Below are 21119 nucleotides of genomic sequence, written 5' to 3' on the forward strand. Positions count from 1 at the left end.
CACCAGTCTTTCCATTTTTTTTATTATGCAGTATATTACACAACTGTTAAAGTTGAAATTGAAGTGTCATTAAGGACGAAGGCTCATTAAATTGTACCCATTTATAACTTTCATCAAAAAATATTTTGAAACCTTTCATATCAGTTTGTTGAATTTAATTTTGCTGTAAATATAAGACATAGCAGCATGTCTTAAATAATTAAGCAACATATGTATCACACATTGGAAATAAGGATTACTGAAAATTGTTAGTGACAGTGTTTGAAAGTAAAAGCAAAAAATTAGGGGAAATATAAGAAAAGGAGAACCTACTAGTTGTGTTATAATTGCAAATTAGAGATTAACTGTAATGAGAATCAGGGGAATGGAGAGCTTTCATTGTAAGAGGACAGTTTTGTAATTAATACTTAACGTGTAATACAGTACCTTAAGGCTATATTTTAACTAGTTTGAGTGAGAGAAATATGTAAGATAATGAAAGTCAAAATGACTTCTGAAATTTAAATTATTGGCAACTTGAAGTTAAGTTATAAAAGAGTTTTGAATTAAAAAAATGTTGGACATGTTTAAGCTTATAACAGCTACAGTCACATACCGAATCATGCTGTAATGGTACACAGTATTTTTTATGTATTTTCTTCATAGTTACTCACAAAATGCAATGGTTTTACAGATCATGCTAACATTATCAAAAGACAGAGCTAGGTTTAACATGACAGTCATGCCGGTACTTATATGTTGTTAGTTGGGTACCCACTAAGCTATTTGCTTAGTTTTACGTGTACGCTGAGCGTACTAACTATAGTGGGCGCCCAACATATAAGTACCGTCATGCCATATCTCATGTTACAGTTGACTTTGTGATACTCTAATCCACAGGTTCTAATGCACAGGTTCACAAACTTTGTCCTCAGAACCCCACATAGTGCATGTTTTACAGGTCTCCTCACAGAATCAAAAGTGGAATAATTATCTCCACCTGTGGATCTTTTAAAATGTGTCAATGAGTAATAAATACACCTGTGCATCTTCCGTGTGACCTGGAAACCGTGATCTGTGTGGGGTCCTGAGGACTGAATTTCAAAACCACTGCTCGGTACTTATGTATTATCTGGGCTCCCATGTTAAATGCACCCCATTTTTTCATACCCCTACTATCCAACTACGCATGGAGTTGATTTTATATAGTGTGGCGAGCGCAGCGAGGCCACCGTGCCCGAAGCGTGGCGAGCGCAGCGAGCCCCGCTAGGGGACGCGGTCTCATAAGAATAACGGGAGCCCAGATATTACATAAGTACCCACTGCTCTAATATAATTGCCTAAATCATCATTACAGGTTTGTCTGTAGTAACAGTAGGCACCACTTGGGAGACTCCGTGAATTTGAAATCATTCATTCAACAATTAAATCCAATTCCCTGTTAAAAAAAAATCATAAATGAACCTTACAGTGTACACTGTTCCATCAAAACTCATACATGCTTATAGCCTGAAAGCAGGGCCGGCGCCACCACTAGGCAGCTTTAGGCAGTTGCCTAGGTTGCCGGCCACTGGAGGGCGGCACCACACCCTGCCAAATAATAATTCCTTTGCTATTCCCTTCCGTTCCTTAACATGAATAGGAGCAGAGATGCCGTCTCACCCAACCCACCCCCCTCCCCCAAGATCACCCGGCATACACTCGTGTGACCCCCCCAGCTGCCCCTTCCCCGGCATACTTTGCAGCCCTTTTCTGTTTCTTGTCGCTGCTGACACCGGGAAGCACTGAGCAGCAGCCTCGAGCCCGCCCACATCAAGTGACTTTTGGGAGGGAGTGCTTCGGGAGCTGGAAATCCACTGGACGCACCGGATTGCGGAGCTTCTCCAGCACTTGCGCCCTGCCAGCACTGCACTGCTATTCCCTCCGTGTGCCCCAGAATGCTGAAAACGCGTTTGGCATTCTGAGAGTTGCCGCGGGAGAGGACGGTGGAGCAGCTAACAGTATAGAACACTGCAGAAGTCAGTGCTTCCTCCCAGACTGAGCCCGCCCCCGGAGGAAAGAGTGAAGCTTTGTGCCAGCCCAGGGGACCTCTGCCCTTGAGCGTTTGCTGTCAGCTAAAACCATGGTGAGGTGAGGCCAATTTTTAGTGTGTGGAGGAGGGGAATTGTTTATGTGGGCTGTGTATTTTTCGCACTTTTTCACCAGAGGGTCTCCGTATTTTTACTGGGGGGGGGGGGTTGTGCTGACAGAGTGCCTAGGGCACTTGGAAACCTTGCACCGGCCCTGCCTGAAAGAGCAGATACTGTATAAGCATTATTTATCTTTAAAAAGTACAGTATAACCTACATCAGGCTGGGTTAGTTTCATTGAGTTAACATGAAGATTCACAATATAGGGACACCTTGTCATAATATTAGCAAACACCAGGCTGTAGTCTCTATGAAGAATGGGCCTGTAAAAAATTGTGACCACCCAGGGAAAACCAGTCTTGTACTGACTTTGAGTAGGGTGTTATTACTAGGTCCTGATATCACAGAAGGAGCAATATTTCAGCTGTCATTTGTATGGCTGAAGCAGCCTTATTACTGATTAAAGTTTCGAATGTAATGTCAATCTTGCTAAAATCTAGTCAGTTCTGAAAATTGGACCCTATTAAATTACAGCTAAAATCTCTTGCGAACCTCCATTGGATGTTCAATGAAACTGAGATAAGGGGTAAATTAACAAACATATTAGTTTAGTTTCTGACAATAGAAGCCACAGCAAACTATGAGAGTTAATATATTTATGGGTATCCCCTATAGAGCCACATATAGAGCCATAGCAGGCTGTATACAAATACCAACATTAGTGTTCATTCTAGCACCCGCCATATTTGAAAACCCATGCAGTTCCTCTTCCCTGCCTGGGTTGTCACTGTCTGCTGTGGTGTTTCTAGCACAGGTCTGGTTTGTATATCAGTGCATAATCCGTTTTGCCCATTCAGTTAATCCTTCCTTCTAAGCCGCTGGATGTGGTAGCCCTGCTAGACTCTGGCGTTCACATCACAGTGGGCAAAAGCCGGCTCCATATATTTAAACCAAGGACATATAAACGTGTGGATGTCCATTTAAATTAAACTAAAAAGTCTTGTGGCTGCTATAAGTACTGTAATTGAAGTGTTACAGCTGTTTCATATATAACAAATTTTTATTCACGTTCTATATTGCACAATTGATCTAAGTTTTAAAAATGCTATTTAATGTAATATATCTGTGTATTACTTAATGTATATTTTTTTTTATAGGTGGCCGCCTATGTTTGTTCACTTTTACACAGTAAATTGCTAATATTGCATTCAAAATTAAAACAGTCTCCATTTACTTTGAGCTTGTGTATCCATCCATGGTGAAAAAAGGTAACTTCCAGTTATTAGAATGATAGATTCTGGCATTGCTGGGAATTTTATTACCAAAAGTTTTGTTCTCCAACATCATTTGGTGACTCAGTCCTTAACTCAACCTCTCCTTCTTTCTGCAGTGGACAGCAGTCTAATTGTCAATGGGCAGGTTACTCTCTGCACCCGGCCACTCACACTTCATATTGGAGCTCTGCACCAAGAGGAGATCGAATTCCTAGTTATTCCAAAAACTCCTCAACCCATAATTTTAGGTTTCCTGTGGTTTCAGAAACACCAACTACAAGTTGTTTGGACTTCCATGCAGGTAACTTCCTGGAGTCCAAGATGTTTCCGAAGCCTGTCACTCAAAGGTAGTGCCCCTCGGTCTTACCGAAGTTGCAAACATATCGGAGATTCCATCATGCTACCATTCTTTCTCGGACGTCTTCAGCAAGGCTGGGGCTGATATTTTACCACCTCATAGAAAATGGGATTGCCCAATAGATTTAATCCCCGGTTAAATCCCTCCAAGAGGTTGCATCTATCCCCGCCATGGCAGAGTACATCAAAGAAAATTTGGAAAAAGGATTTATCAGACCATCTTCGTCTCCCGCCGGAGCAGGGTTCTTTTTGTTAAAAAAAGATGGTGAATTGAGACCATGCATTGACTATAGAAGTCTCAACGAGATCACTATAAAAAATAGATATCCTTTGCCCCTAATTACCGAATTATTTGATAGAATCAAAAGTGCTAAAGTGTTTACAAAATTAGATCTATGCCTGGCCTACAACCTCATCTGCATTCGCAAAGGCGACAAGTGGAAGACGGCGTTTAATACTCGTGACGACCATTATTAATATTAGGTCATGCCCTTCGGTCTTAGTAACGCGTCTGCCGTCTTCCAACATTTTGTTAATGAGAAGAAACTGCTCTACAAAGATGGCCTTTGAAAAACAGAGTGAGAATATTCATTGGGCATTCCTAAAGCAAGGCTACCCCCCCCCCCCCAAATTAGTGCAAGATTCTTTAGCCTTAGAGAAAAAATTTTATAGAGAGGAACTATTATGTGCTAAGATGAAGTTGCAAGAATCTAGTAAAAAGAAAAAAGATAGAAGGACTGTGTTTGTTACACAGTACAATGTAAAGGCATCGGAAATTAAGAAAATAATGAAAAATAACTTGTATCTCTTGAAATTAGATGAAATTCTGAATAAATAAATAGATTTCAACTACACAGTAGTATTTAGAAGATCATGTAATTTGAAGGAAAGGCTAGCACCTAGTTTCTTTAGAAAAGAGAAAAATGGTGCCACTAAATCTACCTGGCTATCATCAAAGCCAGAGGGTTATCATAAATGTGGGGGGAGTGGGGTTGGTGGCCCTTGTGCCTCTTGTCTAACTGTGGAGAAAAAAAACTACAAAAATTACATCATATGTATCTGGTGAAACCTTCCCTTTAAAGACTTTCATTAATTGTAAAACTAAATACATTATTTATGTGCTGACTTGTGGATGCGGTCTGCAATATGTAGGCCGTACAATTAGAAACCTACGTTAGATATCTGGGACACAAGAGAAATATTGTAAAGATGAGCAGGAGTAACAGTTTGTATAGACACATGGCTGGTTGCCAGAGGGGGGAAATGAAAAGTATTAGAATGATAGGGATCGAACAGGTTAAAAGTACCCCCCGAGTAGGTGATAGGTATGTCCGGTTATGTAGACGGGAGGCATATTGGATATTTTGTTTGAGAACTTTGAGTCCGTTGGGTCTGAATGACACTATAGAACTTAATGGTATATAAACTAAGATACGTCTCTGGAACTATGGGGGTTATGATAGTTAAAAAACGGATATCAGTCATCTTTTAACTCTGCGGTGTATGCATATAGGGGGAAGGTTGAGAGGAGGGTGAGTTCTTATTTTAAAATGTTTATTTATTTTTATTTTATTTTCATATTTATTTTTATTTATTTTCCACCATATTCACCAATTCTATGCCAAATGATTACTAAATTAAATCATAATTAATTAATGGCCGCGGAAACCTATAAATATAAGGAATCGAGAATGAGGCTTGGACCGCAAACCCGGAAGTGCGGGTTAAAAAAAGACACGCAAACAATCGCAGTATATAAGACACTCACTGAGGCTCAAACTGAGGAAGCCGCTGAGTTGTGACACAGGCGGAGAAACGCATTTTTGGTGAGATCCTCTGCTACTAGATCCCGCGGATCACTTATTCTGAACAAGCTGTTATACGGAAAATGTCCTGAGGTCTGCCCAAAGCAATATAATTGCATTTTGTAATCATCTGGAGTCCAGAGTACTTCTGGTAATTAGTAGAGAGACTGACCCAATAAAACATCCTGACAGCTAAATTGGATTTACATGCGGGACTGGTAACTATAATATTGGCATTGCCTCTTGAGGAACTTTTCATATATCCATATAACCATTGAGCCGCTTTCAGCCTCCATACACTGATATTTATTATATATGTATTATGTTGTATGTCTTGTCTGGTTATTCATTGTGCACTTTGAAAATTTAATATGATAATTTAATATGTAATTTAATATGAATTATGCTTTATAAATGTAATGGATTGATATTTAGATGTGCGATTCATTTCCTGAACAGGACTGCGCTTCTTAAATTGATAGCTGCAAATTTTTGTTGCTGTCACAATTCCTAGATTTTGTTAATGAGATTTTCAGAAATTTACTTTACAAGTAAGTGGTAGTCTATCTAGATCAGGGCTGGGCAACTGCGGCCCTCCAGATGTTGAGGAACTACACATCCCAGCATGCCTTGCATCAGTTTCAGCATGGCCACATAGCAAAACTAATGCAAAGCATCCAGGGATGTGTAGTTCCTCAACATCTGGAGGGCCGCAATTGCCCAGCCCTGATCTAGATGATATACTCTTTTTTTCTCAAGACTTAAGTTCCCATCAACTCCATGTTGCCAAAGTTCTTTTGAGATTACCTTCTAACCGACTCTACTGCAAACTTGAAAAGTGTATATTTGAAAGACCATCTATGCCATTCCTGGGTTACATTGTTTCTGATACTGGGCTGACAAAAACTAGAAAGAGAAAGAATTGCACGATTGGATGCACACCAAGGAAGAAAATATTTGAAGAGAGGGAGTATTCTCAAAAATATTTAAAATTTAACTTTTAATGATATTTAGAACTAAAAAGAAGAGATAAAATTATCCTGAGTAGATTTTTTAATATATATGATCTCACAGGGTGATCTCCTTCTTGGGCTTGTGAAAAATTTCAAGAATTAAAAAGACTTTGACATACATACATACATACAACATATATTTGTGGCGTGCAGATGCACGAAAGAAAGAATAGTGTTTTTAGGGATTAAAACGATTTTCCCTTTAGGCCGGCTACAAGTGATACTGTGAATCTGTTTGGTAGTGCTTCTCTTGGGTTAGATCTCCAATCAAGATAGTTTTATTTGATGTCCCTTTTCTGTGGTACTGGGCTGACCCTGTTAAGGTCCAAGCCATTCGTGACTGGTCAAGACCGACTACTCTAAAGTCCATTCAACGTTTTCTTGGTTTTTCAAATTACTAATTTCACAAATTCATTAAGAGGTTTTCTACACGAGTAGCGCCAATCACAGCTCTCACCAAGAAAAACTCTGATCCTGGGAATTGGCCTCCAGAAGCAATATCCACCTTCAACCTGTTAAAACAAGCATTTGTTACCACTCCTATTCTCTGTCAGCGAGATGAAAAACAACCTTTTATGTTGGAAGTGGATGCTTTGTCAGAAGGAGTAGGAGCAGTACTGTCGCAAAGATTTGAAGATGGGAATCTACATCCCTGTGTGTATTTTTCTAAGAAATTCTTCCCAGCCAAGAGGAATTATACAATCGGGGAACAAGAATTAATAGCAATAAAACTGGCTTTTGAGGAATGGCAGTACCTTCTGGAGGGCGCAAATTATCCCATCACCATTTTTACTGACCTCAAAAATGTGATTTTTTTTTACAAAACACTCAATGTTTAATTCTAGACAAGCTCGTTGGGCCATGTTCTTTTACCGGTTTCATTTCAAGTTATCTTTCTGTCTCGGAATTCGAAACAATAAAGTCGATGCCCTCTCCCGTTCCATGTCTCCAGAGCTCGAGCTTCCCAAACAATAAACGATCCTCAGTCCTACTGTGTTTGCTAATACAAGAATTGTGGATCCGCCCTGGGGTAAACTTTGTTTCTCCTCAGCTTCGACAGAAACTTCTGTTTTGGGCCCATTCTTCAAGATTTTCTGGACACCTAGGAATTCTGAAAACTCTAAAAGTTCCTGCAGAGAACCTATTGGTGGCCTACCATGAGAACTGATGTTAAATAATTTATAGCCTCCTGTCCTCAGTGTGCTCAGCAAAAAGTTTCCCGACTTATCTATGGACTTTATAACAGATCTTCCCTCCTCTGGGTTTTAATACCATTTAGATCATTTTTCAAAGATGTCCCATTTCGTTTCTCTGAAAGGATTACCTTCAGCACCTCGTCTCACTCAGTTATTCATTTCTGCGATTTTCCGCCTTCGTGGACTTCCAATTGAAATAGTCTCAGATCAGGGGGTGCAATTCATCGCTAAATTTTGGAAAGCACTCTGTTCTCCACTACAAATGAAACTCAACTTTTCTACAGCCTATCATCCTCAAACCAATGGACAAACAGAAAGAGTAAATCAAGACTTGGAAACATTTCTCCGCCTATACTTGACCTCATTTCAGGATAATTGGTGGGAATTCTTACCTTGGGCAAAGTTCGCCCATAATAACGCATATCACTCCTCCAGTGATTTTACCCCATTCTTCACAGTTTATGGACTTCATCCACAGGTTCCCGAGTTCCTAAAGCTACCCACCTATGACCTTCCAGCTGTTAATTCTTCCCTTTGGTATTTCTATAATATGTGGAAAAATGTTAATGCCGCTCTCCTAAGGTCCTCAGTCAGGTATAAAACATTTGCTGACTGAAAGAGAGGAGCAGTTCCTAGCATGAAATTTAGAGATTGGGTACAGTTGTCCACCCATAGTCTCAGATTACGTGTCCCTACCATGAATTTGGCCCCCGATTTATTGGCCCTTTCTCAGTAATCGAAGTGATTAATCCCGTAACATTTTGTCTTAAACTACCTTCATCTTTAAGAATTCCCAACACATTTCATATTTCCTTATTGAAACCTCTAATCCTGAACCGATTTCGAAGGTCTCTTCCAAAGACTTCCATCATATGTACTCAACGAGGGATTAAATTCAAAATTAAGAAGGGCCTGGACTCCTGACAATGGGGTTCCCACATACAATACCTTGTGGCGTGGAAAGGCTGTGGTCCAGAAGAGAGTTCCTGGAATAACGCTTCGGACGTGCATGCTCCCCGCCTTGTTCAAAATTCCATCAGGAATTTCCCTCTAAACATGGGAAGTGTCTGGAGGCCACTCTGAAAGGGGGTACTGTCACTGCTCAGCAGAGAGTGCAGCGGAGGTGCCAACACTTACCCGTCCATACGCTGCAGGTCTCCTTCAAGTGCTGGCGCCCGGCGGGCTGGGGCTTTGGTGCTGGCTCTCGCGGCCAGTCCGGTGGGCTCTCCTTCTGACAAATGCCGCAGTTGGTCCCGACACTTGCTCTGTAGGACTGTAGGAGACCTCACAGGCTCAGTGCTGCTTCTTATTAAAAACCCTCCCATGACTAGGCTGCTGCTGCTCTCCTCCATGGGCATGAGAAGCATGTAATGAGCTTCTGTGTCCAACACTAAGGACATTACCCTTGACCCCCATATTCTGGAAACGTTTTGAACTTTTGCATTTTAACCTGTCACCTTGTCTTCTCTAATTTCTCACCTTGTCTTCTTACTATTTGCTCTGTCAATATCCCTGTGCACTTGTGGGTGATCTGTTACCACACATAGTGACACTACACACGGTGACTCATAACCACTCATCTGGTATTATTTTTGCTCTAATGTATCCCTCATCTATCTGCCAGTTGTGCATGCTACATATATTCACACTGGTGATGGTAGTTGACAACCTACTATACCCTGGGTAGCACTCACCCTATGTCATAAAATCTATGTAATTATGAGCCTGTTTCTTTGCACTCCCCCTGCTGGATAGATACCAGCTTATTGAGTTAATCGGATATGGGGTACATACCCCTCATTCTATTGATCACCTGCTGTGTATGTCAAATTAGCCCTTTCATTCTATCACTGACACGCATGCGCACCCGGTATTCGGGTACCATGCGGGAATACAGTAGTTGTCCCCTATACTACGATTACCAGACATGCCACACCCCTTGGAGTGACGTGCGCTGGTATTTCGTTTCATTATTCCACTATACTGATATGGAGCGCACACATCCATGTGATGCGTTCCATGACTCCCGGACGTCACTTCCGGTGACCGGACATCCGGCACCGGCTTTCCCCTCAATGTGCGGTCCATCTGAGCTGCTGGCTTCCTGGTTGCGTCACACAGGATGTGACGTCATCAGGGGAAACGGCGGGACCCGGCGCACACATTGACTTCCGGCTGGGGGGTATTTAAACCAGGCTAACACAACCTCTTCAGTGTGTATCCACCACTGCTCCATGCTGGTTTGCATGCAGCGCACCTATGGCTTTGATGTTCTTTGCTTTACTCACCTAAACGTAAGTTTATCCAAATTTTACACCATCTTAAGTATTTAAACTTGTGTAGGTAATTTTGGGCTGTTTACATTGTTTTTTTTGTACCTACTTAGGCTCCTTGATAAAGGTCCAATGTTTACGGACCGAAACGTCGAAGTATGGTGATGTTATTCCAATTACGACTTTGACCTGTTGAAAATAAAAACATTTGATATTTTTGGGAGGGGGGGGGGAATTTGAAGTGGATTGCGCTGCTGAAAAATAATTGTTTTAAAAAACAACACACTAATTGGCTGAGAGAAGATGAATGAAATGCTGGACACACTGTTAAATTGATAATTTTATAAGAAAAAAATATACATCAATAAAATACATACATTAGATACATACAAAAACAATTAATAATTAAGTATATAAAAAAATATATCTCGTAAAAAGAATCCCTAGATCTAGGAAAATATATCTATAGCTGGTATATTAACAGCCTAAGAGCCTGTTTTATAGGTTAAATAACCAAAGAATGTATGGAGGGTAGTGGTTATGATGGTAAGTGGAGAATAAAGTCCGGTTTATATACAGTCAAAAGATCATTTGATTTGTGAATATAAATCGCAGGTTTGTATTGCTCACCCTTGATGATAAAACTTGCTGCCGTGCCAGTATTTAGGGGTATCCAACGAGTGGTTACAGGTGTTGTAGGTTGGTAGTTCCTTTTTATTTTATTAGGACTTACACTCCTCTCGGCTTGTCGCCGGTGTAGCCTGCCTGTAGTCAGGTACGGATTCACCGCACCGACCACGGCGGTGAAGGAGTGTGTCCGACAATTGGTGGAATGTTGCGCTCTGTCTGGATTCCTGGCTCTCCTGATGTAGCGTGGAGAGCGACTAGGTTAGGACAGCTGATTGCCGGCAGCGGGGGACGAAAAGCTGCACTTCAGCTGTACGGCAGGGTTGGCAGATGGCGGTGAACCAGCAGGTGTGCTGGTGGGGAACGGCTGGGTGAAGACAGCTGATTGCCGGCAGCGGCGAACGGAAAGCTGCACTTCAGCTGTACGGCGGTGGGTCTGCGGGTATGATGGTGCTGCGATGCGCTTGTTCAGCGCGAAGTGGCTCAAAAACCGGCAGCGTGTAGAAAGCTTCTCCTTGTATGGAACAGGCTGGAGGCTGGAAATAGGACGGGTAGAACACCTAACCAGGTGTATAGTGACGTCAACGCGTTTCGTTCCCGTGGTCTGCTGGGAACTTTTTCAAGACAAGTACCTGTGTTCTTTGGGAGATCCTATTTATAGGGATGTAGTTGCTTAAATGTCCAATTGATTATTCAATCAGATCAATTGTTGTTCAGCACATAATGAACATCAAATAATAATAGTACATGTAACTTTTGTATAAAAACCTTTTCATATATTCTTATTCACAGTGTGTCCAGTAAAATAAAGAAAAATAATAAAATAAAACAGAGTAGATTACATGTATTCACCGTTTATAGAAGAATCAGTGTCAAAGAGATCTCATTAATAGTTAATTAGAGTATGTGTTTGGTAACCTTTCTTTTTAGTGGTATATGTTCAAACCAATACACATTGCCTCCATTCGAGTATCAATCCATACTTTGTTACATATATTAAATCAATAAACAGTTTGGATTTTTTTCTCTCTTTTTCTTCTTTTTTTGTTGTTGTTCGAAGGCAAAAACACTTAAGGATTTATTTGTATATCTATATATTATATAGTATGATATGTAATAAAGACATGGAGAATAGAGAGCAATAAATTTGACTATCTGTAAAATAACTGATAATATGGAGATGGTATTTATTTTCATCAATTACTATACTTATATAATTTATTGGGTGTATAAGGTCATTATTATAACTTTCAAAAGAAGTTATTAATTATTAATAGTTCAATCAATTTCTTTATTTATAATTCATTTATATAGAAAAGGTCAATTCAGATCAACCTTTAACAGTTATATATGTCAATGTATATCGAGAGAGAGAGAGAGAGAGAAGGGGAGGGGATTAGAGTAGGTAGTCCAATAAGTATCTATAGAGAAAAAAGGGGGGGATGAGGGAAAATAGTGAGCTCACTGAGCGTTTTAGATATTGTATATGGCTAATATTTCTATAAGGAGTGAGGTTCATATTCAGTAAAGTTGGCGGTCTTATCACAGATTAAATATAGAGGATTCGTAGTAGGCATAGTTAGGGTATCCATCCCTCAGAGCAGACACCTAACCCACCACCTACACATTTTTAACACCACATCAGTAACGGTGTGGTGTATTTTTTAACAGTGACCCGTAACAAACATTAAACTAGTATTTTTCTGGGGGTACAAAAAGTCTCTCGCTAAGCAGAGTTTTCTAAAGCGATCGCCCCCTCTTTTTGTGTTGACAATTTGTTCAATTCCTGTAACTGATATTCCACTGGGGTCGCCCCCATGTTTTTCTAGGAAATGGCGTGGGATACTATGGTTCTGTATTCCCTTTCGGATGTTATTTCTGTGTTCCCTAAATCTGCTTTTTAGACTTCGAGTTGTTCGCCCCACATATTGGAGCTTACATGGACACTCCAGTACATAGACACAATAGACTGTATCACAATTTATAAAGTGTTTAATTGGGAAGGTTTGCTTATTGGAAGTAGATGTTACTAATTTGTTTTTATTCAGCATATGTTGACATGTTAGGCATATATTCTTATTACATTTGTAGTTGCCAATCGGTTTGGGGGGAATCCAAGTGGAAATTTTGTTACAGTTCATGGGGGGTAAAAGGCTCGGAGAGTTGAAGACGAGAGTCGAGACGGGCTCACAAGAAGTGTATGCTTCAGCTGTGGAAACCCCATAGATTATTAAAATACAACTTTAAAAACTGCTAAGCGCCAGGAGGTGTGTCTCGGAGTGTTCTAACATATAGTCACTTCGATCGTGCCCGATTTGATATTTTTATCTAAAACCTGACTGTTTTTGGATAAAGTGGCGAGTGCCTATGTCTCTGTCTCAGAGAAACTTTTTCTATAAACTGGAGTTCAGAGTACACTCTTCACCCCTTCACAGGACACCCCATCGTTGACGTTTGTCTTCCCTAGTGAGAGTGCGGTCTACACCTACACGATTATATATATATATATATATTATTTTTTTTAAACATGCCATCCACATGGGGGCCCCAAGCTAGAGGGGGCCATGGGGTACTGACCCCATTTGCTCCCCCTTTAATCCGGCCCTGATCTGCACCATCTGCAGTGAACATGGTGTTGCCCATTAAAGAATGAGTTTGCGTTTGTGAGTGAACTAGAATCAGGCCCTTAGCACACTGTAGAAGATAATGGGTATTGCTAACCATAAATAGAAGCACAATTAGATTTTAGAATTGCTTCTAGCCTAGACAAATATTGAAGATGTACATTACTATGAAATTGGCCATGTATATAGAGAATAATAAAACATATATAAACACACTAGGGCTTACAGCACATTGCTGCAAAGTGTGAAATCTAGATTTGTTCCTTGCAAAGTAAAATTAATTCAGCTTGAATTCCAGCTCTGCATACTGCTGTAGTATTAAAAAAAATATATTTTTAAACATAAAAAAATGTAAATACAGTTTATTGAAATTATTGCACCTTACTTTCTCTGACGGTATTTTTATTTTTAGGAGAGATTTTAACTTATTCTTAGTAGAGGAGTAGCAGGAAGGGAGGAGACAGTGTCAGCTCCAAGTGCTGCCTTCTCCCCTGCCCCTTAAGGATGAGCCACTGCTCTGCCCTACCCCAGAAAACGTCAGAGACCCAACTTGTTGCAGGGTCGCTGTGTGGAGCTTCACCTGGTAAATGCTGGGTCACTCGGATGTAAAAGGTGTTTTACACTGAAACAATAACCTGTGATATTTCCAGGTCTACCCAGGTCACAGCATGGTGTTTAAAGGAATCTGGAACTAGCAGCTACCAGAGATTTACCAAGGTAATGGTGCAGTGTAAACAGCTCAACCCAACCCAGGTTATCTGACCTAGGTTATGCTAAACCCTTTGAGTGCCGTTTCTGTGAGAGATCCTCAAAATATCTGCTAAAAATACCAGTGCCGCTCACAGCGACTTTAACTAAATTTCAATCAATTGACTTGGCTGTCTTTGTATTTACTGTATTTATACTAAAAGAACAGTCTCTGTGAGCGATGCTGGCATTTTTATTGGCTATACTGAGGGTCTCTCACAGCAATGATGGCACTCAAAGGGTTAAAAGTTGCTGATTTTCTGTGTATGTGGAGCCCTGCACCAGCGATGCACCAGTGGTGTGTGCTGAGCGATCTGTGTGGACAGTGTTCTCTGATGAAAACACTGGCGATCCCCCTAGAGTTTGACTGCATGCAGTTAGGATCTGGTCAGGCAATAGCGATGCGCAGGACCATGCATCGCTGTCACTGAGGGGTATACACACGGGGCAATGTGTGCTTCATTTCTAAGCAATCTAGTCAGATCAATTAGAAATAGCCCTGAAATTGCCCCTTGTATATGGCCCTTTAATGAAGTTCATTGCATGACTTTCATGCAACACCCAAGTTCAGTGTAAATGGGGCTTTCCCAGGAATAATCCGGGTCCAAGATGCTTTGTAAACAGGTTCTGATCCGGGTTGGAATTGTGTCCAGAAACCTGGGTCAGACAACGATTTTGGTTAAAAAGCGGTATTACTTTTCTCTCACTGCCACTCCATCCTTTAGACAAGCATTCCCATGTAGGCCACCAGCCTGGAAGGAATTATAGGGGGGGGGGGGGGGCGATTCAACACCGCTCGTTAAGCAGCGGTCATTTGCTGCTTAACGAGTGGCTTAATTACACACTACCATCCCACCAAACACCCGCTACTCTCCCACCACCGCCGCCTGCATCCCCTTGGTAACATGTGAGGGAATGTGTCCAAGAGCACATCCCATTGAATGCGGCTGCAGGTGAAAGAAATCATTCAATGGTCGCGGACCATCGAATGATTTCTTTCACCTTCGGAAATAAACTGACTTTTATTTAATTTGGATTCCACTGAAGAGGGGGCGATCGCTTATGTCGTGTGAGGCATTGACCCACCTGCATTCCCAGGGGAATTCCCAGCATTCATGGGGATCAGAAAATGCTGGGCGTTCCCATGCCCGGGGCTAATGTCCGCCCTGTCCGCCCCCCACCCTCCTCTACCTGTACATAGTCACCAAAGGCATTCTGCTTCATCTTCAATAAAAAAAAAATAGGTCTTCATCTCTGATATTATACAATGTAAGTAACCTTAATCATTGCATCAGTCCTGACCAAAATTTTGATTATTTAAATGTACAACCTCAAGCAAGATAACCATCTTTAATCAGGTTAGCAAAGTAGAAAATTAATAAATGCAATCAAATTCAAGAGGGTTATTTACAAAGCTTTGAGTGAGAGAAAAATGAAGGAAAAAAGCTGATTGGCTAGTATTTTCTCATCATATGTATTTCATAGCAAATACAAATCCCAACATAAAAAGCAATGTTTAAAACAATGTAACAGGATCACCATGGAATACATCTGTTTTAGATACTTAGGGGGAAATTTACTAAGATGTGTATTCTACTTCACATGTGATGTTGCTATGGACAACCAATCAGAATCTACAGTACTGCTTATTTATTTAGCACCATCTAGAAGATAGTAGACAGGATCTGGAGCTGGTTTTAAAAAAATCGGGGAACCCCTATTTGCCGGGTTTCCTGATTTTTTATTACCAGCTCAGGCTCTTTCAGCCTGGTGCTGGTTACGGCCGTGGGGGGGACCCCACGTCGTTTTTTTCTATTTATTTATTTTTCTATTTTTTTTTACACATTGCAGCCTGCACGGATCTGACTGGTCCGTGCAGACTGCCTATACGAATTCGTATCAGCAGCCGTATATATGGCCGCTAATACGAATCAATACAACATCGGAGGTTTACAAAGCAGTCGTATTTGACTGCTTTGGAAATTCCACTCCGGAACACAAATTTGCATCCGGCTGAAACAGCCATATGCACTCGTATTCAGTCGTATTTAGAATACGAATACAATATATCGTATTCGTATTCTTAGTAAATTTCCCCCCTATATGAAACTTTGAGTTTGCAGTGCACAAGGGTTTTATTTAACTGGACACTAATCTGGGGAAATACCTCCCTTTAGCTGAAAGACATTCTGGTTAATCAGCATAGACAATGCACACTACAGTAAATGCATTATTATGATATACGTACACACTTGCCCTTTCTTAAAATAAAGCAATTCTACAGCAACTCTATTTACTTATATAATAAATAATAACAATAAAAATGCACAGTCTCATCAATATACTATATAAGTCAAGGCAATCACTTTTGAATAACTTTTATTTTGAGGCCCCTTAAAATTAGATATCACGTTACAGTATAGTGCCCGTTTGCATGGTTTACTCAATGATCTGCTGGGATATAACTACACAATAGTACATAAGCTTTCTGTTGTCCTGGATAGTGATGCATAGATTATATTGTTCTGTCCAGCTAAATGATGTCTCTATCTTTATGGTATTTCCTTTCTATGTGTGGCCTATGAGGTTTGTAGACAGAAATACAGCATTACTGGCCGGATCTACTGCACCAGTGTTAGCCCTGAAGCTGGCAGCTGGGGACTGAATAAGTGCCTGTGTTATCTCCAGCAGTGACTCTTATATACATCTCCTCACTGCACAGCGAGTGTCCACCACTTTGAAAGGGCCGCACTACACTGCCTCAACTATGGATGGGGATCGCCATCACTGCCCCCCTAATTATCAATTGGGAAGCAGCCAGAACTGCCATGCCCCCAATCTCATCACTGTCTACTTACTGTTAGGGACTCCGGGGGCAGCTGTAAACCGGGACTGGCAGGGTCTTTGATTGCTGTACTTTGCCACCTGCTGCACACCAAGCAGGACCAGGGAATCACTGTGTGCTCAGGTAACAGAACAATGTAACTCAGCATCCTCAACATGGCCGCCTCAGCACTGCTCCAACTGTTCCCTCAGAGCCCAACTGTCAGTGTGAGTCTTCTATTTATAGCCTGCAGTCACATGACCCACTGTGTGCACATGCAGCTGTAACTGTCACAGTTGTGTCTTCAGTTCTCTTCACAGAATCACAATTTATGTAATAAAATTAATCTGGGGATCTTTTAAAATGTATCAGTAAAAAAATGAATACACCTGTGCACCTGAAAGATAACTTGGAATACAGTGTTTAAACTCAATTGCATTATAGTTTTGTCAAGGTATTTTACTGTAGATTTGATGATAAAAATGTATAAAACAAGACTACTATATTCCCAAAGTAAATAAATGCAACATAACATTTTTTGAATATAAACATTTGGTACTCTTTACCTAGAAGGGCGCCCGTCGTGGTGATCGCGGGTACATTTATGTCTGGCCGCGACGCGACCGACGCAATGCCCACGATTTCCCATTGAAACCCATGTTAAACATGGAAATCGCGTCGGTCGCGTTGCGGCCGTCCATAAATGTACCCGCGATGCCCGCGACGCGATGCACCCGATTTCCCATAGGAATCAATGTTAAATGGCCCGACCAACGCGATTTTACTGTTAAATGCCTCAATGGACCCGATTTGGCCATAGGAATCAATGTTAAATGGGCTACAGAGCCCAAATAGGCACAATTAACCCTTAAATGTCCCCCCAAATTTTTAACGCCACCCCACGATCCACGCCAACCCGAAGCGTGGCGAGCGTAGCGAGCCCGCGAGGGGCGGCGGTACGCGTCCTCCGACCTTTTCATGCCCTACTATCCACTAGGGCGTGGAGTGAGAATAGAATAGTGTGGCGAGCGCAGCGAGCCACCGAGCCCGAAGCGTGGCGAGCGCAGCGAGCCCCGCGAGGGGACGCGGATACCTTCACAGGTAAACGCGTCCCCTCGCGGGCTTTACAGGTGTCCGCGTCGCCACGGACACCTGTGAAGCCCGCGAGGGGACGCGTATAACTGTGAAGGTATCCGCTGCGCTCGCCACGCTTCGGGCTCGGTGGCTCGCTGCGCTCGCCACACTATTCTATTCTCACTCCACGCCCTAGTGGATAGTAGGGCATGAAAAGGTCGGAGGACGCGTACCGCCGCCCCTCGCGGGCTCGCTGCGCTCGCCACGCTTCGGGTTGGCGTGGATCGTGGGGTAGCGTTAAAAATTTGGGGGGACATTTAAGGGTTAATTGTGCCTATTTGGGCTCTGTAGCCCATTTAACATTGATTCCTATGGCCAAATCGCGGGCATTGAGGCATTTTACATGAAAATCGCGGTCAATCAGCCTTTTTAACATTGTTCCCTATGGGAAAATCGCGGTCATCGCGGGTAGCAGATTTTTATGTACCCGCGATTTACCCGCGATGCCCGCGATGACCGCGATTTTTACCCCCGACGCCCGCGATTTCAATCGCTGGCGCCCATCTAGGTAAAGAGTACCAAACATTTTGTTGTCTTATGACTTAAATTTTGCAGACTTAACAGATTTTTGAAATGACAATAGCCATGATTTTCCCAACACATATTCCTATATGTGCTGGCTTGATACATTTAAACTACTGATGTGAATGCATGGGACCCATTAGCTCGAAAGGATGATAATTAGCCTGGCCATTAAGCAGCTTGCATTTTCTCTTAATACACCATTATTTGTTGCTTCATTAGCATCGCAGAAACAATAAAAGAAAATATGTCACTGTTAGCTCAATTTATATGGCTCAGTGCACTCTGTGTTTAAATACATTAGAGTGGTAATTGACCATGTAATTGTATATTTCCCAGAATATTATATAATATGTTACATAAACTATAATATTGCATTCTACAGTACCATTTTTAAGCTAAAAATATTTCAGGTGGTTTGGCAGCAGACTTCAAGGTTATCATGTCAGACAAGTAGGATTTTTCCCATCTGCCACTTGGAGTTGGCAGAAAGTTTTGGAGCACACTCATACAGCTTCAGTACTGCAATGCATATAATTACATAGCAGGAATGTGCTAATTAAATGCTTGCTCACGTTTCTCTCTTAGAAACCCTCGTATTCTTGAGTGGAATACATATAAAACAAACTTCTAACAAGGACCTCATGGTGTCTGTAGTTGCCTAGTAATCTATGCACACATATTTCTTTTTTCTTGCAATTTTTGCTTCTAAAACGGAAATACTTATATGAATTGTCATGCAGATTACAGATAAGGGAACACCTCCCTTTCTTGCTGTGTTTTTACTTTTGTACATTTTTTACAAGTTGAGGATACATTGAGCTACAGCTATTTAATAACAAGCAGAATATTGTTTACTTGAAGGAGAATGCTGTATGACTATGTATTTAAGCTTACACAATGTTGCCATTTAATGTGACAGTTGTGGTCAAGGTCACGATGAAATAGTATTTATCTCTTGGCTGACCAGTACAGAAAGAAGACTCCTTTTGTGGGGCACATTTACACAATATAAACATATAGAATACAGTGTGGGTTGTCACCGGCACTCAGTCCCACTTTAGAGTAAGTTGCCCAGGTGCCTTTTGAGTAGTTCCAGAAATGGAGTTGGTAGATAGAGAGTTGATGCGGCGTCCCCCCAAGGACATGGTAATATAATAATCAGGTGTAAAACACCATGAGTTATCAACATTTCAGTTTTATTTCAAACCTGACGAAATCCTGACGAAATCCTGGTCCACAGGCAAGATGCAAAATTTGCGGCGTTGCTTGTGGACCAAAATAAGGTCCAAAGTGCCTAACATATAATATCAATTGAAGAAATAATACCCTTATCTAACACAATAAAATACAATACAGTAAAAAGGAATTCAATGCAGTATTAAAGCTTGATGAAATGCTAATTAATCACTAGATTGTTCAAAACCTCAAACAACATGTCCCTCTACATATTTGTCCACTTGTATCCAATAGGGTGGAACCAAGTAATATGTAATACATAATATAACGAGGCAACCATTTTAGAATCAAAGTATCTGCAATGTAAATGTATAAATTATACAGATAAACATATTGTCACATACAGTATAAAAAAATAACTCTGATCAGATAAAATATCCTTTATTTAACAATTCATTGGGACCTGCAGGATTAACAGTGGTTAACATAAAAATCACCTGCTCTCAAACTGAAGTAGGCTGTGTGATCTGTCATCACCTCTAATGGAGCGGGGAACCTGGTCTATCATATGATATAGGAGCATAGCCTTAGTACTGTATGCTTGGTCTCTGTGAAAATGCCAAGCCACTGAGCATTTCCTAATGCATCACAACTCATCAACGGGAAGCTTTACCTTCAAGGCTATAGAACATGTCCAGTTAGAACCAAAAGGGGGGACTCACTGAGTCTGCTATCCCAAAGGGAGACGTACTGGATATATCAATTAAACACAATGACCCCACATTGCCCCTTTCCTATAAAAGAATGCGAATGAAACCATATCAATAATTTAATAAAGTGATTATTTTATAAACATAATTTTATAAATGCTATATGGACATACTGTAATGTATACATATACATATATATGTATATATAAATAAATAAATATATACATATTTATGTACAGTATGTATGTATATAAGAAACCACAACCTGCACTGTCACCCAGAGGGAGCCAGATGCTGGGGTACCAGGAGCATAGGTGTGGCGTAATGCTACAATAGAACAATAGTGGTTATCCCCAAATGGGGAAAGAATAGCACTCACCAGGCTTTGTAGATATTCAAAAAAATTCAAAGTAGTTTATTCAGATAAATTGCTGCTGTTTGCGGATGTTTTGGTCCAACATGGACCTTTCTCAAGGCTTGCAGTATAATCCAAAGAAGTAGTCAGGAGTCACAACAGGGAACAGGAACATAATATATATATATATATATTCTGTTCCAAGAAAAACATTCCCAAACCTGGACCTTAATGAGAAAAAAGCACTCCAAAATCTGTCCAAGCGGACTGAAATTACAATAAGACCGGCAGACAAAGGAGGCGCCATTGTCATACAAGATACGTCACAATATGTTCTCAATTTAGACAAAATGTTGTCAGACACAAAAACT

Source organism: Crinia signifera, chromosome 3 (genome assembly GCF_055691185.1).
Source record: "Crinia signifera chromosome 3, ASM5569118v1, whole genome shotgun sequence".
Lineage (NCBI taxonomy): Eukaryota > Metazoa > Chordata > Amphibia > Anura > Myobatrachidae > Crinia > Crinia signifera.